This window comes from Chiroxiphia lanceolata, chromosome 6, assembly GCF_009829145.1.
Source record: "Chiroxiphia lanceolata isolate bChiLan1 chromosome 6, bChiLan1.pri, whole genome shotgun sequence".
In the NCBI taxonomy this organism is placed as follows: domain Eukaryota; kingdom Metazoa; phylum Chordata; class Aves; order Passeriformes; family Pipridae; genus Chiroxiphia; species Chiroxiphia lanceolata.
In genome coordinates this window covers 9520851-9548272 of record NC_045642.1, presented here as the reverse complement: position 1 = coordinate 9548272, position 27422 = coordinate 9520851, and the positions used below count along the sequence as shown (strand labels likewise).

Genomic DNA, 27422 nt, shown 5'->3' with positions numbered 1-27422 from the left:
GGAAAGAGTAGCTTTGCCTTCTTTTTGTAGTAACTTAATAACCATCCTAAACTATTTTTTTTTGTCCTCTGTCCCCTGCAGTGACAATTATGCAGGGTCCACCTTGCTGCTTTCATCTCAGGCTCACATTTGAGTAAGCCCTATTGCAAAACACCAGTCTTCATTCCTTCGCTTCCTCTCCTTGAGTTTAGGTCTCTGTTCATACCAGCTGTTCCAGTTCCAGGTAAAATGGAACACCCAATTGCTCATGATGAAGATTAGGGTGTCAAACTCTTTTGCAGCAGTCAGTGCTCCCACACGCAGAGTCTATTTTCAGATAGCACAAGATCAGACCTGTAAATTGTGCAAAGCTGGCATTTAGTGTGCCCTTTAACATACAAATGCATTGGACAAAAGCAACTGAGGCTCCAGCTTGTGTTAACCCCGGTTAATAAAGAAAAGAAAACTGAAACTTGGAGATTGCAATGTGAGGGATTCTAGAAAATACTGTATGAAGCATTGCTTCCTGACAGGAATGACTCAGCAGCTGCTTTTCTTACCTTAATGTGACTCTCCTGCTTAATAAAGCTGTACAGAGGGAATGATCAAGAATATTTTTTCCCTATGGATCTAGTATTGAATTTTTTTCTGTATGACCTGACATTAGGAGTATCTCCGCTTCTGTTCTCTAGGATCTGCTCCATTAGCCACTTCTCAAGCCAATCATTTTTAACAGAGTCATAGAACCATCACAGAAAATCCTGAGTTGGATGGAACCCACAAGGATCATCGAGTCCAGTCCCAGGACTTTTGCTCTCAATTTTTCTGCCCGCAATAATTTAAAATACTAGATCATCTAAACATAGTAAAATTGTAAAAGCACTCCCAGCAAAGTCCCAGACAAAGCTACTGTACGATAAAACCCGTATGCTTCTTACACACATAAGAAACACCTCCTTAATTCAACATATTAATTCTTTTTCATCTTTCAGGATTCAAACATATCAGAAAATCAGTGCACATAGAATTGTGAAATTCCACACTCCAATATTAATATTTAATAGCGACTTTGATGTCAGAGCAGCTATTACCCTGAATTCTTTGTTTGAAAAGAAAAATCAACTGGAAGGTACAAATCTATTGAAATATTTCTACATCTCATATAGTTTTGTCTGTAGAATTATGGATATAATTAACTAAGAAGTAATCCTTTGGAAAACTTTATTAGGAGTAAGGGGCACAGATTAAATTATTTTTAACATGAATGTCTTTAGCATGGCATTTCAGTATCCTCCATAACAGTAATTTAATAAAAAATAATTTTTCAGAAATACCTCAATAGTTTTTCCTACATGGAGAACTAAGATGGCAGATACCACTTATATGACTGAAACGATGATGACCATGCTGCTCCCCAGATTTGCCTCTAAACTGCTCCTCAAAATATCATTCCAAGGTATCCATTGGCGTGACCGCTCTTGTGTTCCAGGCTGGAGTTTGTCCACCATTGTGGTTTCTCTAAGGCTGGTTCCTGTTTCATTAACCCCACTGTCTTCTCTGTCCTCCTGTCCTCTCTGTCCTCAGAGCTGCAGCAGGGGCTCACACAGATGTCATGGGGGTAGGAGGTTAAATGTCAGTCACATAGTTCCAATCTAACAAAGCAGACAGTGTGCAGAGGGAGAAAGTGGGGAGAAAGGGAGGAGAGCTGAGAATTAAATGACACTGGAAGGCTGATTGTGCAGCTGCACTTGCACTCACAATCAAAACTGGCCAGTGCCCATCATACAGCAGCTGTAATCCACTTCCCTGCAAAGGGAGCAGGTCTGAGGCAAGTACAAAGCTCACACCTATAACCCAGATGCAGGTGGGTTAATGACCTAAAGGTTTAAATTACAGTAAACACGGGAGCCCGTGCGTCCCTCTGCCACAGACGGCCAGAACACATTAATGAGCAAACCTCAAACCTCACACCAGAGTCGCTCCTCCAGCTTCTTGCCTTGAGGCATCACATTGTGCAAAATGTCAACACTTCACTAGGTGAGGGCAGAGGTTCTTGTTGCCAGGGGCAGTTTCTTGCAGTTAGCTGCTGGTAGGCCAACAAGGTGGTTTAGAGGCAGTGGGAAAGAAGGAGCTGAGGCCTACAAAGCATGTCAGGAGTTGTATGAACACGCTTTATGGTGTGCGTCATTTACTGAGTCAGCTTTGTGCATTGAAAGATATTTCTTTTCTCCCTTCTAAGAATGAGGTTTGTAACTTCCTTGAGAAACAAAGTTAGTAGCAGGCATTTAGCATGACTCATAAAGATATTTGGGTAGGCATTTCATTGGATTCTGTTTTCCTGTGATCAGTGCGCAGTTCAGAGCATCATTTATCGTCATTGGCATTGAGTTTTTCATCAGTAACAATACAAAACATACATTTTGCTCTGCTTGTCACTGCCTCATCACAGATATGACCTATGGTATTCCCTTCTGTGGATAGCTCTATCAGGTATACGACTTCTTGTCCATAATAAATTGCATGGAGCAAAATGAATTAAAGTACTTTTCTGCTCTCTGGACAAAACCTGCCCATCACTCTCACTGTTTGCTGGGAGACAACAAATGTTTTCAAAAAGAGTCACTTCTCAGAACCAGCGAACAAAAAAATACATGTCTTGTGTGAGAGGACACACAGGGTCAGTTTTGATCACACAGAGCAAAACCAACTCAGGTGCCCTGCTATCTCCACAAGAGTCCTTAGATTTAAAGTCATACTACTAAAATTCTTGAATGCGCACTCAGCGCACACATAAGTTCAATGTGACAAAGATATTCAGTTAATTACTGCCCTTCATACTGATCTTAATCTTGTATAATTCTGGGGGCAGGTATGATCAAAGAAATTAAGGTTTAAAGCTATCACTGTAGAGGCATCCACTTTGCTTGCAGAGCTCCTCTAATGTAATCTGTGCTAGTGGTGGGCCGTGTGCTAACCCTGAAGATGGGAGAACTAAGATAAATGTGAAGGAAACTATGCATCAGAAGAAATATAACTGCAAATACAGACCAATATTTCAATAGCAGGTGCACTCTTAACACCTGCAGGGCTCAGTAGGATGCACAACACGCAGGGCCACTCAGGCTGGTTTGTTTAGATATCCCTAATGAAACCAGTGTGTGCAAACCAACACATTCTCAAAAGGAATCTCATGCTTTTTCTCTCATGTACTATTCGTGTACATGAGTTAGTTCTTGGGGCACATTAGGAGGGCTCCCAGGGCAACTTTCTAGTTTGAGGTTGCTCCACTGCATGAACCAAAGCACGAAAACTGAAGAGGATCAAAAGATTTACTTTGGAAATGCATGGCTAACCTGAAGTAAAATGCTACTGTAGCTGCACCCCAAATCATCACAACTCTTGCTACTTCTAAATGGACATCTGAGGTCTGAGCTGAACAGGAGTTGTTTTTGATCTACACTCTTCAGAGGAAACCTAGAAGTCACATGCCATCATTGTTCAAGTTGTGAAATTATGTCTGGAGCTTTTAATAAGAGAATAGATTTCCAGACATCAGAAAGCTAAGACCTGACTTTTATCAAACTATTGGCAAACCTTAATGAAGTTCCAAATGTGCTGATGGTTTTTGCTGCGACCTTCAGTTTGGACTCTGGAATGTCGCTTTGGGTATGGCATATAGGATTCTTTCTGACTCAGTTTTGATATTTATGTTTCTGCTCTTGGCAGAAGTAGTCAGCTTACTCTTATTTTCTAACATTTTAAGCCTGCCAGGAAAACAAGAATCTGAGTCCTCCCTAACTTTGTCACTTCTTCCATCATGGAAGGATTTAACTTTAGCCAAAGAGGAAACATTCTGTGAACCAAAAACCTCCTTATCCTCATACAACAACCTGAATGTCTAAAAAATGTACAAGTTTCAGCAACTTTGTGAGCTCTCTTATTGTTTAGAGCCTTCAGTATCAATTGCTCTCTCCAGGGCACTCGGTGTCAGAGTTGCATGTGTACACCTTCATTTTGCATTTGGAAACACTGAGAATGCCTCTCTCTCTCTCTTCTTCCTTACACCTACAATCAGCCTTAGCTTCTCTATACTTCCTTCAGTGTGGACTATGCCAGTTCTACCACACAACTGACCTGTGACATTTTTCTAACTTTCCTTAATGAAAATCTCCATGGATTTTATAAGAGATGGATTTTATAATGTTACATTTTATAACATTTTTAGGTCAAACGTTTTATTGAGCCATTTTTTTTGTTAAGAGCTACTAAAAACATGTTTTCCTTCTAGAGAAATGATGAATATTCTTATGTGTTTTATGAGATACTTCTATGAACAAAATTACTGGTTTCACTCAAGATTATGTCTTTAAGATTCACCAAGTGTGCCAAGTAACAGCTTTTTGAGAGCTCTGTCACACTCAAAGAACAGTATCCTTTGTTTCAAGGAAATAGTGCTTTATTTAACATGAACAGTCATCTGAAATATTTCAACAATACTCTTATATCTTCAAATCAAATTATCATTATCACAATCATTTTCAAAACACAGCATTTTCATTTCACACAGGTGAGCCATCACTGTGAAAGTTTTAAAAGAAGCCATCAGATCAAATATGATCCAGATGTGGGGTTTCTAAACACAAGTTTTAACAAATGGGAAAATCATTCTAAATGCTTATTTAATGTGTTTTAAAATGTTGGTGGGAGCAAATGAATATTTTATTACTTGAAAGATGAACTCTTCAACATTCAGCTGAGATTATATAACTTTAAATTGCATCTGAGTACAACTCTTCCACTACTGTCTAGGCAGTAGAAATAGCCTAATTTGGGAATAAAAAGACAGACTCTGAAGCCCAGAAGCACCATATTGCCTTTCACGAGGAAACCACAATCAAAAAGGGTTCAGGACCTGCAAATGAAGCGGGTTAATAAACAATATAGTATTCTAGAGAAAGCTCCAGGGTATGCCAAATGTGTCTGAAGAACTAGCAGAGAACATCTGCAATAATCAGCGTCCAGCACTTAATAAGAGAAAGCATGTAAGAATTTATGAAATTCAGACAGAAAGACACAACTCTGAAACAACGTAACATCCCAGACAAACTGAGGATAGCAGCTCAGGAAAGGACAGAGAATGCTAATGTGTGTGGTGAGATTATTCCAGAAACTGGAGTAAATGAAATTGTAAGGGCTGGTCATTTGGGCAAGCTGGTAAATTCTGCTAAGTGAGGCTGACTCTGTGCTGAAGGATAAGGCTGCACAAATCAAACACAGTGGGCTGCAGTATAAAAGCCAGCCATGAATGCATCAGGAACTAACAAGAAAGGTTAGCAAAGCAGTCCTTGTAAAATGAATGCCCTGTGACAGGGTAAGTCCTTGCAGAACTTCAAAACCAAATGCAGTTGATGGGGAAATAGGCTGTGGCCCCAGACATAAACTATGAGCAAGATTAGCCTGCCAAAAAGTAACATAAAAACAACAAGCAATAACACCTTTGACTGGATGGGAACACCCCTGAAGAAATACTGTGATGTCTGGGACAAAGAGCAACTGCCAGTTGTCCCAAGAGAAGACTGAAGAACTTAGATGAAAGAGGAGTGAAACTGTATGTTGCATATGATATGTGAAAGCCAAAACAAAATGAAAAAAAAAGCCCCAATAACCAACCCCCAAACATTTCTCAGCCTGAAGAAGCTGAAGTCTTGTAAATGAAACTCAAAGTCTTTTGCATTAGAGCAGGGCTAAAAATAAGTTCTTTCATATTGAAAAGAGGGTCTCACATGTATAAACAAGAGAAGAAGGATAAACAGGGGTTTTCTTTTTACATCTTCAGTCAGCTTTTAGGTGCATGAGACTGGAAATAGGCTTTCATAACCATTCTGGACAACTGGCCATTAGTAAAAAAATTCTAGAAAGGACCTCTCTGTAGGAAAGAAAACATTAAAAGCAACGTGAGGGGAAAACCATGGAGAGTGTTTCAGAAGTCTGTGCTGAATATGTGCACTGTGCTGGACCTCAGAGTTGCTGTCCACTGACTACACAGATAGAGAAGCTGGTGAGTGCTGCAGCCTCATGTCTGTATTTGTGAGCCCAAAGGCCAGACCATCAATCTACACACAGCTAGGAATACTGAGAATCAGCCAAACCTTCTGTATGTTCAGCAGGCAGCAAGTTTGATCAGTGGGGAAAGCCTAGCACTGTTCCTTTATCTCCAGCATGACTGAACAGCTAACTCTGCCATATGACTTTTTTCTAGATTCTGTCATGTGGAAGAGAAAATCTGACTTTGTGCAGAGGAGTACAACTCTTGATTGTTTCTGCTGCAGCATTTACAATTAAAAGACAGACAGAAGTGCTAGGTTTTTTTCAGACTTAAAAAATGTGAAGGGAGAAAATCAGGCCAACATCCCTTACGAGGTGACTGACTGTGTGCCTGCCCCAGAGTACTGAGCTATCAGATAGCCCAGGCAGCTGCGCTGTCCCCAGAACTGGAATCAGTATCACTGCACCCTCATGGCACTGCACTCAAACTAATTAGCTGGGCAATGAGAGAGAGAGCTTTTTCAGCTTGCCATGTGGTTTATAATATATTATACCTTGAGCTAAATGTCTCTGCTTTGCCTCCTCCTGGGACATGTGTCTGTTACCCTGCCTGGAGTCTGCTCAGGGGTCTTTGCTCCTCCTGCAGGCCCTGAGCAGCAGTCCCAGGGGGACAGGGTATGGCCTTGGAGTGGGAAAAGGGCTCTAGGAGGGAGTGCAAGGACAGCACAAGGCTGCCTGTGACTCGAACTGGAGGCACAGTTCCATTTAATGGTATTTCTAAGGGGAAGAAGTAGATATTGATCTGCCCGTGACTCTCCACATATCCAGCTGATAGTCTGCTCACTCTGACAAGCATTTGATCCTGGTAAAAAAGTCACCAGGTCAGTGACGCTGCTACGCTTTGAGAACTGTGTGCATCCTTATCCTCCCCCCATCAGTCATGTAACAGACAGGCATTTCATGGTACTATATGAAATTTAGCCAGAGATCACAAACCCTAAAGTGTCATTACCTGCCACTCCCACGATTTCTGCCTGGTGTCACCACTGCCAGCCAGAGCTGTGCTGCTCTATCCTGACACAGCTTGTTTTGGTTTGTTTTTTTTTTTTTCTGAGCTTTCTTGTTTTGCAATACTTGGATTGAGTATTAATTTCAATATCTCTGTAATGTATTTTGTCCAAAATCAGCGCTGTGTGCACTTACCTGCATTGCAACACAGGGTTTAGAAATTATAGAGCCCTCAGTGTACAGGTTGTACACGAGCCTTTGTTCACAGAAGAACATGAGCACTCACCACCTACACACCACAGCAAAGAACAAAATGAAACACGCAAACACTACGCTGAGAGTGTCCTTTGGTTAATTCCAAAACAACTACAGCTCCTTTGTTATGCATAAGCACTTACAGAAAAAATAGATCAGACCAGTATAAATTAGAGTAGCAGAAGGAGGGCGGGTTGCAGCCAGAGCAAACAGATTTTTTTAAGTTGGTCAAACCCAGCAGTTGCCTCTGCTTTCAGTGGGGGTCAGAGAAGATGAGGTCCCTTCCAACTAAAATCTTTCTGTGATTCTAAGAGGTTCCAAGAGATTGTAGCACACAGCCTAGTAAGATAAAAGGAAGATAAGGGAATGACGACATAAGAATGGCACATGGATGAAATGAAAGAAAAGATTAGTATCTTTAAGATAATGCAGAGTCTTGATTTATTTCAAATTCTGCCAACCAAATGGATTGCTGCCCTTCAGGCAAAATTAATGGAGCCAAGTGCTACAGTTGTTGTTTCCATGAAATACCACAGAATATAAAGATGTTTAATAATAGAAATAGTTAAGCTAAATGCAGCTGATATAATATCAGGGAAACTCACAGTGCAAAATAGTACTTTATGTCATAATAGTTTGGGCAAAAAAAAAAAAGTCTCGAATTAAGCAGGAGTAAAAAGAAAAAAAAAAGTTTAAATTCCAAATGTACCCTGAATGTCAGATCCAGGGAATGGCCAAAGGCTGGAGTCTCTGAGCCACTCTCGAATAAGAGCAGCTATTAAAATGTCTCACAGAAGAAATGCCCAGTTTGATTTCTTCTGCTCTTAAGCCCCAAAGTTCACCAGCCCCATCTGAATGGGGTTTGCAAAGGTGTTGACTTTCAGGCATCCAACGGCTTCAGCTCCTGACTGGAAACCCTGGCTCCCTAAGCAACACATTCAAGTTTAATCCCACTAGTTGGTCCTGCCAAAACCAGAGACAAATGTAATTTACGCCCCCAACAGCAGAAAGGTACTTCTCTCCTTAAGAGAGTGGGATTGGTTTTCTCCCCTAGGAAGATGCTAGTTAGAAGGAGAGATGTATTTTCTAATCCACATTCTGTCTCTCATCTACATCCCAGTTCTTAAGGATTTATTATATAGAGTGAAAGAGTGCAAGTAGGAGATTCCAGAAGAGTGGCACTCAGGGTGTATGGCAGCCTGCTGGCAAGGCCACTCCCATGGACAATGGGAGAAAGAATTAAGACTAAAGCAAGCGATCAACCAGACTGAGGACTGAAATCAGGTCTGTCAACACCAGTGTGGGTGCCTTAATTGCCAGGTTACTGGATATTTAGACTTCTCCAAAATGAGATCACAGTTCAGAATTACTGCTGAGTCCTTCTGTTAGAGTAAGGACTTGCATTTAGATTGATATTCTTAGGTGGGGGATCTTTTGTCTCTGCCTGGATAGAGGTATATATCCATGTTATTAGGGCTTCAAACAGTGAGCCTGACAGATTCAGGCTGCAGTAGAAAACCTCTACTTAATCTTCATGGGAAAACTAGACACTTTTTCCAACTCCAGCATACATGGAGTTTGCTGGATTTGTTTGTGCATTTGCAAACCATTGCTACAGTAAAAGCATTAGATTTGAATCTTCTGGGAAGTGCCATAGCTAGTGTGTGTTTGTTACAGTGTTTAGGATTTCTGAGCATCCTGCTGTCTGCTTAGGACTGAATGGTGAGACCAGAAACACTTGACAAATGTTCAATATGTCCTTAAATTCTGCCCCAAAACATTGTATCCTTGGGAGCCTAAAGACCTGATCACTCTGCCTTAAGGGTTGAGTCCTGTTGGAGGTTGCAGCAATATTGTAGCAATATTACAGCTACAATTAAATCATAGACTATCAATTAAAAAAATAGACCATCAACTAAAAAAAATAAATTCATGGCAGCGAGAGTCACAACAGTGCATTTGATGGAGTTTAAGTTTATTGTGTGGCCAAAAATATCATCTTCTGGTCTAATATGGCTAATGTTAAAGTGAATTTAAGCAGCTCTCTAGTATGTGGCTCAGTTGAGTGCAACCTATCTGAACAAAGCATTTTTCACTGTTAGAATTCATATAGTTCATTGCTTGGTGAGAAATTAATCTTAACAGGGGTGTCTCAGCATCAGTGGCATCTTGCAACCATGTACCATGAACAGATTACATTGCTCAACTGCTGTAAATCTGCTCAGTGGATATTAGTGAAGATAATAATGACTGCCAAATGAGCCAATATTGTCTTTTCTCAATGTTACCCTAAGCATGGCCAGTAGCAGATGCTTAAGGAAGCAGAGCATAAGAGACAGGCAGGGTGTTGCTCTCCTTGATATTCAACTTCTGTCTTCCAGTGTTACTCACGTGTCATAAATATATTGTCAGGAAACTGCACGTGGCACTAAGGGTGATGGTCTTAAATCAACATCAAATATTATATTAGAACCACAGTAGCATCTTCAACAATACATTGTCCCTGATAGGTACCACCAATAGCATTAAGTGAAATTCAGACAAAAGAATATGCCTCAGATGAGTTAGTTGCAAATGCTAATCTTATACTCAGTGCTCGTGGGCCCTCAATATCTTGTTTTGCTCTCACAGGCATGTGGGTCTACAGAAGTGAGTAAGTTCACCAAAAGAAGTTCCACGGTTTCTGAGTGTGGTGTTTCTCCTACTGCTACCACTATTTTTCTAGTTTTAAATTTCAAATCATGTTCCAGGTCATATCATTCAGAGACTCTAGAGTCAGCCTTAGGCAGGTGGAAATAAAGTAAAAATCTCAGGATGGGTCCTGGGACCTTCCTGGAGCCGGAAGACAAGCACATACCAGATTGATCCTTCCTTCTTTGTGCTGCTGTATCTGCTGCAGTGTTTTTTAGGGATAGTTTCCAAGCTCTGGCTGGAGGCACTGGCAGAGTAACCACTTCACAGCAGTGATAGGAATCACTTCAATATAAAATTTGCTTTATCATGGTGTGGTTTCCTAAGGTAGGATTTGTATTTTTCCATACTTTAATATGTGTTACATCCTGTTATCTTCAGCAGGGATCTCATTCCCATTCATCTGTTGAAGCTGTAACTTGCCATGAGTCTGAGGCTGTTCTTATGGGCTTTTTGTGCTATGGCAGCCTGAAAACCTTGCTGAAGAACAGCAAAACTTTGTTCAGTAGGTAACTACATCACCTCTTGACAGTGCAGCTATGAGAGAAGATGTATTTTTCCTCATCCATTCAAGGATTCACATTCAAAATAAAGAAAAGCTTACATGATTCCCCATTGCCATGCCTGGTGGCTTTTCTAAACGCCTTCTCCATCTCCACTGTCTGAAAAGTCAAAGGCACATCACAAATTGATCCAAGAGTCATTTTAACAACTCCATTTGCTGTTGATGGCCAGCTCTCCTTCATCCATCTACACGTCTTCGTGTTTGAAATCCTTCCCCGCCCTACTTTCTCTTGCCTCCCCCTTCTCCCCCCTTCTTTAATTACCTTTCTTTTTTTGGCTCTTTATGCACTTGCTTTTGCCATGTTGACAGCTACCTTTCCAAGTTCAGAGAAATTTCAGAAAGGTGTAACCAGGAGCCTTAAGAAAATGACACTCCTTGTGAATCTGTGTCAAGAGAAAGCCACATGTTCTTGGGTAGCTGGGTTACCCCATGGCAGTGTCAGAGGGTTGCTAAACTCCCAACAACTGTTGGGTTTGAGGGGACTGTTGTGTCCATAAATGAACAAAGGCAGAGTTCTTGAAGACCAGGCACTGCCCTTTGGAGTCACACAACAGTTGCAGGAATCACAGAGAGCTTGGAGGCAGCCTCAAGTGGGAGCACCCTGCCAGTCTGGCAGCTTATCTCCATCCCATGGTCACTACATGGGAAGATGTTGGAAGAGTCTGTACCTTCCAGCATTGCTCTGGGTATCCAATTCCTAATCCCACAGTAAACTCTGCAAGGGATACGCCTTTAACTTTCTGCCCACCACGACCAGCACCAGCAGCTCCTTGTCCCAGCACATATGACTAAAACCAAAATAAGTGTAATACTTTTTGAAGATATCTCTAGGGTGGAAAGCATGGGGCAATCAGCAACAGCAATTAATTCAGAGCTGTGGAGACGTAAAATACAACATAACCGATCACAAAACCACAGCTCTGAGCTATTCCAGCAGACAGTTTGCACAGGCAGCAGCATTGCATGAGCAAGTTGGTGGCCACCAGTCACAGTGTACCGTGTCTGCACTCAAAGGTCTCACCCAGTAACTATCCCTGGGATCAACTGAACAAGCAGGAGTGTTTTTCAGCCCACTTTTCACTCAGTGCGGGCTACAAAAAAATAAGGGATCCCAATTTTCTTCTTCTCTTTCTCCTCTTTTGCAGTTGTCTCCTAATATTCTGGAATGCCCTGCTGCAGACATCCACAGGAGACTTCTCAGCACACACAGTCTCGCAGGTCACCCTGCCAGCAATGACGTGGAGGTAGCTTATCACTATGAGATGGATCATCATCTTCAAGGCTTGATTTCACCCATTCCTCTCATCAGGTAAAGGCAGGAATAACCTGTCCCAGTGCTTGCAGTTCTGCAACCCATTCGTGAGAACGTGGTCACTGTGGGGATGGAGAGAGACGCCAGGCAACAGAACAGTGCCTTGTTCTCACTTTTGCATTTTCCTTTGGTAAAGAGGGCCCTCAACACTGATTGCTTCAGGCTTCTGATCTGCCCCTGTCATGCCAAGTTGCAATTAATATAATGCAACATTATCAATCAAAGGTACAATAAACGCTGACAAACTGCAAACTTTTGAAACAGCGACTGATTATGTGTCTGAGGAACAGATTGTTTCACAGATGAAAGCATGAAATGGCTTTTTTTTTTTTTTGAAGAGAGTAAACATGAGAAATACATTAAATACTTTGAACCTACAAAATCAGAGATGCTAGGCTCAGGAGAAATTCTTCGGAGCAAATACCATTGAGGCAGGTTGTTCTGCTTATAGTAAAGGATATTATTAAACTGCTTAATAGAACAAAATCGTGAAGTAATCATTGTGAGCAATAACAAACTTGTGTAGCTTGTATAGTTACACAGATGGAGAAATTATTGCCCTTGTTTATGTGAGCTAGATGTGATCGTGTGTCATCAGTCCTTGAGAACAAATCATAAAGCTTATGCAAGAAAAGCATAACTAAAACAGAAATAGAAGGAAGAACTGACCATGAATCCAAAGGTACCAAAACTTGGGGTATATTATGTAGTTACTAAGCAAAAGAAGTAGAAATATTTAAACATTTTGATATGGAAAACTAATAAATAAAATAAAGAGGCAAAGTGAAGCATGAAATGAGCTGACATGAAAGGAAATAGCTACAAGTAATGCTGACATGTGGATACGTGGTAATGAAAATTCACTGAAAAAGTGAAGAAACACCATCAACACAAATAATTAATGACTACCAATTAGAATTAATACTAAAAGAGCCTATAGCCTAGACTAACAGAAGTGAGAAGAAATTTCATTTATGTACAAAAGTGTAGTTTTGTGCTTGGGAACAAATGACACCACTTTATGCTAGAACCTCGATAGCTTGACATGACAGAGGAGGAAACCAAAATACACTCATCAAATTCACACTTCTTAAGAACTGCTGACATAAGGTAGTTATGAGAAAAACAAATATAGGCCTAAGCTGCCATCAAGAGATCTGTTTTCAGTAGAGGTATGAAAATATTTTTGCTGTGTAAGATCTCAGTGAAACTTCATCTGGAATATTGTATAAAGTTATGAATTGAATCTGAAAAACATGCAAAGATGGGGTTCTGGAATGGATAAGAAGAGATTCTTTACAGAAGAGATTCTTTAGACAGAACATGGATTTTCTAGCCTGGTAAAATGAAAGCTGAAACAGGATAAGATTGCTCTCTACAAATGTATCACTGCAGGAATGGTTTGTTGGCTGAAAAGGCAAGTGCTGGCAGAGAAACAAAGGTGTATACTGGCAGATGCATTTAGACTGAAAATTAGAGGACAATTAAAGGAAGGTTAGAAGAAGCAAAGTACAGCTGTGTTAAAAATCGAACACAGTCATTTTACTTTTGTGACCCAGTGCCTGGGAGAGCTGGGCACCAAGAGCCCATTAGGCTCCCTTTAATCCTCTGTCCCTAACAAGGCTACCTGTCTTATGACTTTTTCCAGTCAGTCTGCTGTTCCTGATTGAGCAAAAACTTTCACATCTTTAATATCTGCTTTCTTTCAACAAGTCTATCCTGTACAAAAATTTGTCCCTAACTGAGCTGTTTTATTTTAATCATATGACCCAGGCTGCCACATGATGTGGTGACCCAAGCCTCACATGATCAAGCTGTAACTAAACTTCCATCGTTCCTCTAGAGGATCACTTCACCCTTCAGCACTCCTCACTCAGCCATTCCTAGCAACTGTTTCTATCATCCACAGGTTTATTGATATATTCAAGGTACTAAATAATAATTAAATGTATTGATATGCCAAAAGGCAATTGCATCAGAAAATTTCAATAAAAAAGAAGAGAGAAAATATCAAACAAAAATACCACTAATATTAAGCTGACAGGACTTGGCACAGTAGCCAGTATAGTTAAGAGGTGTTTTAATTATTTTTTTCAAAATAAGGAGAACGAAATGAAGTTTCATAGGTAGATCTCACAACGGGTATTTTTGCTGCTTTTAAGTGACGTGGCAAGAACGCAAGAGGAGAACTAATGTTTGTGTGTAGTCATGCAGGAAAAGATAACAATCAGTCAACAGGAACATCATAAATTTCAACAAAGGGAAATGTTCCTCCCTCCACTGGGGAGGAAAAACGCAATGCACCGGGACAGACTGGGGACCAGGCAGGTGGAAAGCAGCTTTGTGGGAAAGGCCTTGGGTCAGCACACTGACTGTGAGCCAGCAATGTGCCCTCGTGGAAAGAAGGCCAACAGCCTCCTGGACTGCATCAGGAAGAGCATTGCCAGCAGGTCGAGGGAGTTGATGCTTCCCCTCTACTCAGTGCGGTTGAGACATTTCTGGGCTCCCAGTACAAGAAAGACTGGGACACACTGGAGTGAGTCCACTGAGGGGCCATGGAACTGGTCGAGTGACTGCAGCATCTGCTCTGCAAGGGCGGGCTGAGAGTGCTGGGGCTGTTTGGCCTGGAGGAGAGAAGGCTCGGGGGGATCTCGCCAGTGTGTGTAACACCTGAGCAGGAGAAAACAGAGCCAGACTTTTCTCAGTAGTGTCCAGCAATAGGACAAGAGGCTACAAAGAAAAATACAAGATTGCCATTTAAACAGAAGAAAAAAGCTTTTTTTTATTATTGTGAAGGAGGTCAAACACTGGCACAGGTTGCCCGGAGTAGTGTCTGTCCTTGGATGCTCAAAGCCTGGCTGGACACAGCCCTGATGAACCTTCCCTAGGTGGCTCTGCTTTGAGCCTGGAGGGTGGACTGGACAATCTCCATTCCAATCTATGATTTAGTAATCTTTACTGAATATGCATTGTAATCCTAACACTTGCTCCAAAAAAACCCAAAGAATTAGCACATTAGAATGGAAAACATACAAAAGGTAGCAGATTGCATTCAATTGCAAACAGTATATTTGTTACTCATCCCATCTCTATGCTGATATGCATTAAACATATTCAGGATTAAATTTAAACCCCACTCAGATCACTAAATAAGTAGGCTCAATCAGTTAATTCATTAGTAAAGGCAAAAGGGTCACATCACTAAATAAGTAGGCTCAATCAGTTAATTCATTAGTAAAGGCAAAAGGGTCACTTGACAAAAAAGCCTGTATCAGCTCTTTGGAGAGCAAAATCACAAGTTTCCTCTCATGAGGTGTTTACTCTGTTTTGAACCCAAAGATATCTTTAAATATACTAACTAGCTTTAATACACAGCTAAAAATAAGTTCCTGGACTTTTCCTAAACTGGTTTAACTAGTTTTGATCTGACCTTTTTCTTTGAACTGTAGTACCTCAAATTAGAAAACAAATAAGCTTTAACTGTATTGGTTACTGCTTATACAAAGGCTGTTTCTGAGCTTCTGTAGAACTGTATCTGTCACACCACGTCCTGTACAGCAGTAAGTCTGCAAATTCCAGCCTACATTACTGTGCCTGGAATGCACTGTAGCTTGGGGACAAGAGCAGTTAGTGCTCGTTACACCACAAATGCATCCCTTACAAACACTTCCTTTCCATATGGCTGTTAACCCCCAGCAGCACGAGCACAAACGAAATGTTATGAGAGTCTAAGTTTGGCAAACAGAAGCTGCCTGTGACCTTTCTTGTGGCAGCGCAGAAAGGGACATTTCCCTTGACTGATCTTTTAATTACATGGGTTGCATTTAGCGAGAAATCAAAGTGAGGATCCGGTAAAGCCTCCACAAGATCGTGGTAAATACATGCCTTGGTTTATGCAGAACACTGCACCCTTCCTATTGTGTCCGTGGCTGACTGAACAAGGAAACACAAGTATCATTTGCATAAAAACAGTTCTGTTTCTGAGGTATACAGTGTATATATATAGGTATACAGTGTATATATAGGTATACAGGGTATATATAGGTATACAGTGATGAAGTTATGCACAGAGAAACAAAGTTTCTGTATGAACACCGGGCTCCTGTAGCATGGCTGTAATTTCTAGTGATCCCTCATGGTTTTGGCCTGGCACTTGTTCTCTCACACTTTTGCCAGAATTACTTGTTTCAGTCTCCAAAGCAGGGAGACTGGGGAACCTAGTCCAGGCAGTGGATGCAAAAATCAAACATTTCTGTGAGTTGGTCAATAAAAGGCAGAAAGTTGTGACAACTGTTTGCCTCGCTTAAAATCGGAGAGATGTAATGAAGCAACCCAGAAACCTCTGGAAGGTTCCTGTGAATGAAAGAGCTTTCTAATATTGCTTAGAAACGTTCATCAGTTTAAAGATATGAAATGGATTTTTCTCTCTCCTTTTTATTATTTTTTTTTCCTGATAGTGAACATGTAGGTATTTGTTTTGTACTCTCATGGATAACAAACCAAGATTTAGCCCTGCAGGCACTTGCACTTGTTTACCTATAGATCTCTATAACTTTGTGTTGCACTACCTCTTTGTGCTGGGTAAGAGTTTCAAATACTTCATTTTTCTTTTAATATTAGCTAATAAAGACTATATTGTGGGTTTGGGATTTTTTTAATAAATTATTCATCGTTCCCAGGCTAGGCCACATTTGTGTTGATATCTTCTCTTTCCTGTGATGAAAAATTCACAATGCTACCTTGAATAACCAGCTTGGTAGGTTCTTTGAGAAGTAACCATATGTTACTACATTAAAATGCAAGTACATCATGACACTATGTCACTATGATGTTTTCCTGATGTTAATAATTTAGGAGGGATTAATTAATTGTGACTTTAAAAATCTGGAAAAAAAATCAGATCATTATCTCTCAAAGTATTCCCACGATTTCTGAGGCTTTTGAGATCCTAAAGGAGTTTTACAGCACTGTGAACTCCTGCTGTATCCCTGTGGTACTCTGCTTTATCAAGACATTTTGTCCTAGTGCACTATGAGACTGATCCAGACAGTGTCTGGATAAAAGCACATTGCAGCATGTTGGTGTTTTGAGCTCACTGAAAGAGCTGTAAATTGCACTGGTGATCAACACAAACCAACGACAGTGTGCTCTGAACACTTGATATTTATTTTGTGCTCTGATGGCATCTGAAATAATTCTGTCATACTTTGCTGTGTTGCCATTAATTCAGTTTGTGGTAATGCACATATCTGATGTATGATGATGGCTTGGTGATCTTTCCAGCAGAGGTATGGAGGGCATAGAATCCATAAAAATAAAGAAAGACTGGGACTTTTATGCTGTACTTTACCACTCAGATAGAGACCACATGGGTTAGATATTTTCAGCCTACGCAGTACGTGCTTGATAACTTACCTTTTTCGCCTGTTCTGCCACGAAATTGGGGTTAAAATTCTGAGACCAAAATTGCTTAATTGTTATTGTAAAACAGCCATTTGTACTGAATGCATCAGTTTATCCACAGTCATTGCATTATGCCATCATTAATGAGCTATGACAATGATCAGAGAATACAATATGTATTACAGACAAGTTTAAAGCCCCACCAATTTTTAGCTATTTTCAAAAATGAGACAGGACAAACTACACTGCTGTGCCCACTGTGAAGTATTGCTAGGATCTTCCCTGTGACTTCCATTTGGTGTCACAGACGCATTCTACCAAGCGACTTCCGAAAAATGCACCTAAATTTAATTGCTGTAATGATCTGAGAAACTTTAATTTGCATATACCAACTCGAGATTTTTTTAAAAATAAACTTTCATAAGAGTTCATGTGCACTGACTGCAATTCTGGGTCTGCATCTCTCTGCTGCAATGGACTCTTCCACACCAGGGAATCTGAAACGGAAATGCCTCATCCCTATGGTCAGTATGGCCTACCACCTGTCAGGATTTCAGCAGAACAAAAAAAGGAACCTTGGTGTGTAATAGTGGACAACAAAGTAGGAAAACCTTTCAGCAGAAATGTGGGAGATTCGGACTCAAGTCTTTGCACTGCCTGAGTTGTTTTTCCTACATGGCTGATGATCGGATAATGTCTCTGCTTCAGCGAGCAGATATTTTCCAAGGAATAGTCTGTGAAAGACTGTCCTCTAAACAGTTATGATAAAGAGTTTACAGCTATGTGATTCTAAGTACTCTGTTAAGAAGTACTTAGGTAGCAGGCTTAACTAGTATGGAGTAGATAAATCATGAGAATACACATGTAAAAAGTATAAAACAATTATTGAGTTGCTATGGCGCGCAGCTCCCATTCTCACGGCCCGGAGCAGGCGGGAGCCATTTGGAAAAACCAACACGCACTTGCACAAGCAGACTGTGCTTACAACAATCCTCACATAACACCTTATACATACAGTAATCTGAATTAACACCGGTTGCACAAGCTTATATTGGGTGTTTGCTAACTTCTGAATGCGCCTTTTTTTTTTTTTTTTTTTCTGTTGAGGTGATGCGTGTCACTCTGTGCAATGTTCAGTTGTGAAACCAAAGGCATATGGTGGCGGGGCACGGCACCACTGGCACCGCGGCATCACGTTGCTCCGCAGCGCTCTTTGGCAACAAATCGTGAGGCAAGTGGAGCGCAATTATTTTCGTCAATAACAATCTGGTGACACTGACATTCGGTTCGGTGGTTTAGGGGTGGCAGCGGCAGCGCTGGGTGATGATGTTAAAGGCCCTTTCCCAGCCCCGACGACTCTGTGACTCTGTGGCACCGCACAAGTAGCGCCGCTCGGGGCCCTCCCTCCGGATTTTGGCTGCCGGGCTCATCGAAGCGCAGCGGCGGCTCGGTGCGAACCGGCACCTGCGGGCTCGCCGTTAGGGAGGCCGTGGTTGTTTCGCACGGCGTCGGCGGGGTTCGGCGGTTCGGGCTGTTTGGAAGCCGGGCAGTTTGGAAGCCGGGCTGGTTTGTGCCCTCCGGGTTCCGGACGCGGAGCGGCCGCGAAGGAGCCGCTTCTTCCCCTCACGGCGGGGGGAAGGGCGGCCCCGCCGCGGCGGAGCGAGAGAGGAGGGAGGGGGCGGGGCTTGTCGGGGATCCCGCCAATCGGCGCCGCCGCCGTGCCACGAGCGGCGGGGCGGGCGGCCAATGGGCGCGCGGGGGAGCGCGCGCGCAGCGGCCCAGCGGGAGCGGCGGGGGCGCCGCGCGGGCACAGCCGGGCAGGGCCAGGCCGGGCAGGGCAGGGCAGGGGGCGCGGCGGCACCGCCACCGCCCGCAGCAGGTACCGACCCACCGACCGACCGACGGCCCGCGGGCGGCCACGGCCGAGACCCAGCTGCCCCCTCCATCCTCCCCTCTCCGCGGGGTGCGGGGGGAGCGGCCGCGCGTTTCCGGGAGGGTGCGATGGATGGAGGATGGAGGATGGAGGATGGAGGGAGGGAGGGAGGGAGGTGAGCGGGCGGCGGGGGAGCTCTGTTGTGAGCCGCGGTGGCGGCCGGGCTAGAGGGGCTCCGTGCCGGGTGATCGATGCTCAGCCAGCGCGGGCGAGGCCGAAAGCCCCCGCTGCGCCCGCGCAGGGCCCGGGCCGGGGGTGCCGCCGTCCCCGGCCACGCCGGGCGGGCCTGCGGCGGGCGCGGCGCTCCGGCCCTGCCCGCGGGGCGGCCCCGGCGCCCCCCGGCCTTGGGCGCCCGTGCAGAGGACGGGCTCGCAGGGAGAGGCCACGCGCTCCTTTCCCGCTTGGAAGAGCGAGCGTTCTCCTCGCTTTAGTGTTGTGGGAGGGAACGGAACCGGGCCGTGCCCGCAGGCAGCCCCGGCCCGGCACATCCAGAGCCGGGAGAGCCCTTTGCCCGTCCAGAGCCCCCGGGCTCGGAGCCCCCGTGGGTCCGCGAAAAGACTTTTTCCCGAGTGAGGTTTAAAGTGTGGTTAATCGCAGATAACGCTGGTTGGTAGCGGGCTTGTAATTGAAACCAGCTCGAATCCCATGAAAATAGAAGCGTTTAATTTCATTTAACCTACTTCGTGGCTCGGGCAGCTGAAACTTTCTTTATATTTTAATAGCTCTTTCCATAATAATTAAACAAGAAGTGGAGCGTGTAGGAGTTTACCTATCTGTGACATCCATCTATAACGTGGCAGGCTATAATTTCTTGACGTCCAACTTCCCCAATTTGTGTGTCGTGTCTGTGTTTCCTAATTGAGATATGTTATTTGAACAATTTGGAGATTATGGATTGGAATTCTTTACTCTTCAGCTTTTCTTTTTCACCCTCCACTCATATATAGGTGGCTTAAAATTTGGCCATTTCCACACCCAAAAACCTCCTGTAGCTGGATAGGATATATTGACTTTGCAGGTTACATTCTTGTGGGTTTGTTTTTTTCCTTCTAGTTGTTTGCAGAACTGTAAAGTAATACACAAATCTAGATCGGAAACTTGTTACTGTGAATACTTAGTCTTTATTTATCTCCCTTATGGACTTTGGGTATAATAAAGCACAATTAGGCACAATTTTAACAGCAAGTTGCTTTAAATGAAGTGTGGCTGTAGGTTTTGGACATGACAAATGCTTTTTCCTTTTTATGGTTAGAAAATAACTGATTCTGTCGATATCTTAACCATTCTTAGGAGCTGATATTGTCAATAAAATTTGGCATTGAAACAAAACTAGCTTTTGTAGTAGCAAGGGTTTTCTCCTTTGATACTTAGTGTTCCTCAGGCTTTGAAAATGTAGAGGATGGTTACCAGCCAGATGTGAGCAGAGCGTGTCACTGAGTGTCAGTTTATAGTGCAATTCCTGACAGTATGCCGTGGTTCTGCCTTGGATAATAGTCTTTAGAGTAACAGGTGTCTTGAAATACCTCTGCTAACATTTCTCCTTCAAATGGAGAATCAGTTCATCCACAGGAACTCTTAGTTCCTGAGGGGCCAAGCTGAATCTCCTTCTGACCACTACAAAGCGAAGGGTCCTCTGTCTTCTTCCTGTTTCTGAGTCCTGGGTCTTGGAGGAATTCCCAGTTCCTCACAAGCGCTGTGCTTGCAGAGCTTGGAGGGGATGTACAACAAACTGAAATGGTTGTACAACCATTTGGAAAGTCCAGGAGGGTGCCTGAGAAGGTGCTGGATGTTGTTGAAGACACGGCTGTATCGTTGCAGTGACTGCAGGCTTGGCTGGCTTCTCCAGCCAGAAACTGTGTGTGTGATTTGTGTGTGTTTGGTTTTTTTGTCTCAAAATATTCGGTGTTTGAGGAGGGTCTGTGTTCGGTATTGTTTGCCTGTTACTTGTCTGCAGGAAGCAGATTCTGAAAAGGAGCCAGTGTCACCAGAAATTGTGCTTGGTTAGTTTGGTACTTTGTGTGTAGGTGGAGGAGTTGTGTTATGGAAACATTTAGTGGCTGGGCATGGGCAGTACCATCGTGGACATCCATAATGTTTCTCCCAGTTGCCAAATCTAAGCCTTGCAATAATACAGTCTTCCAGCTCTGCTTCGTTTAGCCTCAACACTTGCAAAATTTGGAAGCTGTGAACTGTCCTAACAAATACTGTCTCTCTGAGTAGACTGTGTTCCTATTTGGTTTTTTTTTTTTTTCTTCCGAGTGTCTCCAACCAAGGGTTTATAGTAAGACCCTGTCAATAAAACTGCTTTTCCTTGCACCTCTTAAGCTTTCTCTGAAGATTCTCAAGCCATGATGGCTCCACTGATGCACCACTTTCTCCCTTTGGGTGTGGTTAGAAAGTCTGTCCTCGGTAGATGTTGCTAAGCTGCCCCTTGGTGTTGGTGGCTGTGTGTTCACTACGTCACGCCAGCCTTTCCATGTCATTGTTCACCTTGACGTTTGTAAATTTTGCACACTTCTTGTGCAACAGGCATAATTGATAGGTCCAAAAGAAGACATCCATCAGCATAAGCAGGAGTTAAGACAGGAGCCCTCAGCATCCAAATGATCAGTATCTGCAGGAGCAGAGTAAATAGCTCTATTCTCCCGAGGAGGAGCAGGAGGAGGGAGGCTTCCTGCATCCTGTTTGATCCGTGGTCGCTTTTGTCCTTTTGGAGGACAGGTAGGCAATGTACAACTTCATACATAACTATGTGTTTAAGCTATTTTTAGGCATTGGAAAATTGTAAAAATGGGCTCCTCCCTTTTGGTAGGGATTTGTTCTACATGTGTTGGAAAAAAAAGGTAAACTAGTGTGGTTTTTTTTTCTTTTAAAGGTGATTAGGCTTCAAATACAACTTGGTTGGGCAGTTGTCAGATGAATGAATTATTTTTAGGTTTGAGAAGAATTATTGTAAATTTTTTCAGGAACATAATGGAAGAGAAAAATATCTTTATTGACTTGCTTTGGAAAGCCATCACATTGCACCATGTTAAGATGTTATGTTGTTGGACTGTGGTTTTGCATGAAGAATTTTGAAATGGCTCACCTAAACATTAAGGAATTGAGTTCTTGGTTACAGTTATGGAGGACTTGGCAGTAATTTTAATGAAGAGTTCTAAAATCTGAACTCTTTACAGCTGTCCAATCATCAGCTCACCAGCTGTGAGTGTCCTTACTATGGGTGTCCTTTCCTGGAAGCTGGGATTTGGTGAAGCATGATCAAGGGCATTTGAGGATTTTCTCACAGAAAATAGTGAATTAATGCTAAACATTCACATGTGTCTGTCAAATAATGCGTTAGGAGGGTGTAATGTTTTATGTGTGTGTGTGTCTGTCCCATAGATCTTCCTTAAACTACCTGAAAGTCTTCAGGTGATCATGTTGGATTTCTGGGTTTTATTTTTTGGGGGTTCTTTTGCTGTAAATGGTGTGGGAGGGTGTGGAAGGAGTCTGAAAGTGTCGATTACTAGGTCTTCAAATCCATTGTGTAATGTCTATTGTAAAACGTGATTCAAGCCTTCTAACTCAGTATTATGTGATTTAAAACAAGAGAGGGATAAGAGTTGGGCTTTCTGTTCTTGGTAAAGCCTTGATTGTAATTGCTTTGTTAACAGTAACTCTGAACAGAATGTAATTGCAGGTGCAGGCTTTGATTGGTTATCTTTGTCCTGTCTGATCAATATGAGGAAGGTGAATCTGGGTTTTAATTTAAACACTGAAACTTGACAAACTGATGAGCAGCTGGAGTGGTGTTTGTTCCCCCGCCCCCTTCCATCCACTTGATTTTCTGCTTTCCCCTCCCAGCAAAATGTCAGTATCACAGGAGCAACTGGAGCAATAATCCTGCTGCTGCTAAGGCTTTTCCTAGGGATAACCAGGGCTGGATATGAGCATACTCATATGAAGACTAAACTGATGCCTTTGGCCTGTTTTCCTAGCGCAGTGAGTAAGAATTGAGTGATGTGGTCAGCTGTGAGTGTTGCTCTGTTAATTATGTTGTGTGTAGGTCCTTCAGACAGGCTCTGTTCTCCTTTCAGAGTAATGATTTATGCAAAGTAAGAGCCATGATTTATGCAACTACCCTCATAAACAGTGAGGCTTTATCTTGTAATCCTTTCATAACTAAAAGTGCAAGTGAGATTTCTAATGCAGATTTCTAATTAATTTAGGTAAAATGGTCTGGAGCTAAGCTTCTGTCCAGCAGATCTTGAATCTGCTTGCCTCTTGGTTTCCTAGAACCTGAAGTCTCTCTGTGTATGTGTTAAACATGTTTTCACCTGAACTGGAGATGGAGTATAGTAAATGTTCTTGTGTGGTATGTGCTTTCCTGTAATAGCTTAATTTCTGAACTGATCTGTGCCTTCTGTGCAGTTTGGAGAAATGAGGTTAATTATGCCAAAAGAGAGATTTTTATTTTTTTTTCCTTCGACATGCACTTGATGACTAAGCTCAAACAGGAAACAATTTAGAAAAACATCAACTTATAATGTAATTACAAAGGGATAGTAAAAACCTTTTACTTTAATTCATTTTTAGAGGAGGGACTTACTGTAAAAGAAATACAGTTACAGCAAAACAAGGGATTTCTGTAGTATGTACTTTGTGAACAGATTACTTACTAAGAAGCAATTTCTTAGTCATCTGGTACAGAATCCCTCTGAGTAGAAGAATAAGTGAATGGAAATTTTTAGTAAAATCAGAGTTTTGGCTGAAAGAAGGTGTGTGAACACATGTTTAAGAAATATCTTTGTAACCACATGCATTGAATACCTGTGATGACAGAGTTCTGCTGAGATCAACTCAACAGTGGCCCACACTGAGATTAGGTTCACCTCTGTAAGACTAAAGGATTAAGAAGTTAAAGACTTCATAATTTTGGGCAGAGCCCTGACTTAAAAGAAGTGTATTTCACAAGGTGTCCTAAGTGCAATAGTGGTGAGTTGGGCTGAATTCTGCTGATAAATTGTTGGGTGGCCACAGGTTGGTTGGTCCAAATTCACCATCTTCCCAAAACAATTGAGTGAATACTGTACTTGAGTTTTGTAATTGTCATCTAGAAGAGAGTTACAGAACTTCTTTCGTGTCTGATATCAATCTGGATTTTGATATTAATATGCTGTAGTGCTGTTAAATAGATCATATGCAGTATTAGCTAAGTCTTGCCTAAGTCAATGTAATAATGCTCCTTACCTTGAATGCCTGTGCTTCCAGAGGTAGTAATATATCTAGGAGGAATGTAACTTGAGGAGCTTACACTCTAGGACAAACTTTCACTATCTAGCATATTTCTGTGGTTAAGAATAGTCAGGAGAATTGCTTTTGAAAAGCAAGTCTACTTTATTTTTGAACATAGGTCTATACACCCAATTATGTAAACTTTGACCTAACTAGCTTGGTTACTCTAACTGGTACTGTGTTTCATTAGACAAATGATTTACAGTGGACAAATCTCTTCATCCTTAGTAGGCAAGTCTCCTTATAGTCTTCAATCTTGAAGATGTTCAACTGCTTTGAAATGCCTTGTTATTTTTCACACACTCTCTTCAGGTATGGAGTGTCAGCCTCAAGTTTGCTGTATTCTACATACAGCCTTGTGTTTTCTGGTGGGATTTTTACTGCAGTTGTGATTACATAGTATAGTCTTTCAGATTGATTTAGTTTTGTTGTGTTTCACTTGTTTATAGAGAACTTAATATTACCCTGGATCCACCCATGCTGTTTTCTGGACAGTGTGTAGTGAGACACTTAAGGTCTGGCATACTACCAGGTGCAAGCCAAAGACTGGCTTGCTGATGTTAAATTAGTGGGCCCATTTTGATAGTTCTTCAAAACTTAGTTGTTCTAATTAGCTTCCAAACCTGGACATGTGTTTTCCAGCTCCTGGAGATATGTTAAATTTTCTTGGCAGGTTTGTCCCACAGGGCACCGTGGCTTACAACTAGGAAGAAAGTGCCCTTGCAGAGTATAGATAAGAATGTTGGTGAAGTCTAAATCATGGATAAAGCTTGTCTCTCTGCTAGCTATGGGAAGAATCCCAAATCTTCCACGTGATTGTGAAGTTTGAAATAGGTATGCTGTAAGGTTATCTTGCACCAAAAGCAGTTTACAACAGGAAATAATCAGTTTCATCATTTCAGTCTCTACTTTTAGATCAGTATCTTTCACAGATAAGGTTTCCCAATGGATGTAACCTTGGACCATGAAGACAAACAGACTGTGATCCTTTGGTGATATGCTGGGTAGGTATTGGTGAGATAGGGCAGGTCATTGGGCCTTGTGGTGGTAGAAAATGTGGACATTCTGCTGATAGCATTCATTGATTTACTTTTGTGGAAACAAGGCACCAAATGTAATGAGACATGATGATATGATATGACATGACCCAGACTTGTCTTTCTGGCAGTAACCTTGTTTAGATGAGTTAAATATTACTTCCTTTGTTGACTGAATCTCTCCAGTTCCTACAGATTTATTTTTTTTTGGCTTGCTGTAGTGTCCTTACAATGTGGCAATTGAAGCTCTATATGAGGGACTTCTGTGATGATTTTTGTCTCATGTGGATGCAGTGGTGTGTGTATGTGGTGTTTAAAAATACTTGGTGCATTCAGATTTGGTGTCTAGATGGATTTCATCTTTTGAATGTACATAAGCAAAATGCTTTTACCACTTTACTTTTAGACCCTTTTCTGCTGTACTGCTGCTACTACTGGGTTCGAGCTGTCAGAGGGAAGGGGGAAGTTGGTTTGTTGGGCTGTATTTTTGCAGGACCTTGTGGCTTGTTGCTGACGTTTGAGAGGTTGGGAAATGCACATTTTCTATTTCCTGTGAGCGATAATCTCAATAGGATTGAATTTGGAGGGAGCATGTTGTTGACCTAATGTTTGTCAGTGATAAAGTAGAAGACAGACCATTTAATCTCTAACAAGGACACGCATGCACACGCTCTGGTTGCTGGATTTAGCATTTAAACATTCAGTGGAACTGCAGCAGGCCTTCCTGGCACTTGGAAAGCACATCTTTAAGCATCTTGATTTGTGTTGGGACAAATCTGAGAATTGATCATTATCCTGTTAAAAACAGAATCGTCCTTGTTTTGAGAGTCAGAGCCCTCTGAAGCTGTGAGTTAAATATTGCTGCAGTAGCTCTGGAGGCAAACAGAGCCGCTGTTGTTTGCTCCATAATAGCACTTGCTCAGCCCTGGACATGAGAATTTTTTACAAGATGGGGAATGTTGGCTAGGATCCTGGAGTGTTGGTTTGGTTTTCTTTTTTTTTTTCCTTTTTTTTTTTTTTTTTATGCTGACGTGCTTATGAGCTCTTGATCTATCAAAGGACAGCACCCTTCACATAAGCATAATCTTCAAAGTGTCACCGAGGGTTTAGCCCTGAACCTGTGCATTCAGAAGAATCCTGGCAGCAGCTGCTCTGTAGCAGCTTAACATAAATTTCATCTACTGAAGGCTGTTTATACCTACGAATAATCCGGTAATTTTGATAATTTCTGTTCTAGAGCAAGAATCCTTTACAGATCTCTTATTAATCCTTCCAACTGTCAGATTTCTTTTTTTTCTTGACTCTTATTTTCTATTAGCTCAAAGAAGTATCTGTGGAAGAGGGGTTTAGATATTCCAAAGTGTGCATTAGACAATTTTGTCTTTGGTAGAAGTTGTCTGTCTGTGTTTGAAGAGGTGGTAGCTGTTAGCAAGTGGTTGGATAACTGGTGACAATATGTATTGCTGGTTAACAGTATAATTCAGCTACTGTAAACATAAAACAAATTGTACTCAAAAATAGATACAGTGATTGCTGACACTTAACAACCTTACAATGTTAAATTTGGTTTTGCTACGTTATCTTGCAAGAGAGTTATTTTTTTCTGCACCTACTCCAGCTTGTTAAGGTGTTAGAGGCCAAACTAAATTTCCAATAGGAACCACATGTGTTTCTTGAATGTTTTATTTAGTAACAGAATTATTATATAGTTTTTCTGTAATTTGCTGCCATAAAGAACTTTAAGAGGTATTGCAGGTAATATACTCTGTCTGTGGGGTAAGTCCCTCCTGAGTTTGAAATGAGGAGTTGCCAGCAATGCTATGCTAACTGGCACGTGGAGATGCATTCTTGGAGAAGGCAGGGAAAGGTAGGTGGAGAATGGGAACATTCTCTTCTTTCCCTGTGGTTGAGATAAAC

At 42.0% G+C, this 27422-nt stretch overlaps 1 protein-coding gene and 1 long non-coding RNA gene across 2 annotated transcripts in view; both read left to right on the top strand.

The window, feature by feature from the left end:
- The window catches only part of LOC116788907, a 41479-nt gene extending 27088 nt beyond the window's left edge, over positions 1 to 14391 (top strand). The window contains exon 4 of the long non-coding RNA XR_004357796.1: positions 11689 to 14391. This is a non-coding gene — a long non-coding RNA (uncharacterized LOC116788907). The remainder of the gene's footprint in view (positions 1 to 11688) is intronic.
- Positions 14392 to 19069: 4678 nt separating this feature from the next.
- Positions 19070 to 27422, top strand: part of FAR1 (fatty acyl-CoA reductase 1) — a 36887-nt gene continuing 28534 nt past the window's right edge. The window contains exon 1 of the mRNA XM_032690685.1: positions 19070 to 19137. The gene's annotated coding sequence lies outside the window, so the exon portion shown is untranslated. The remainder of the gene's footprint in view (positions 19138 to 27422) is intronic.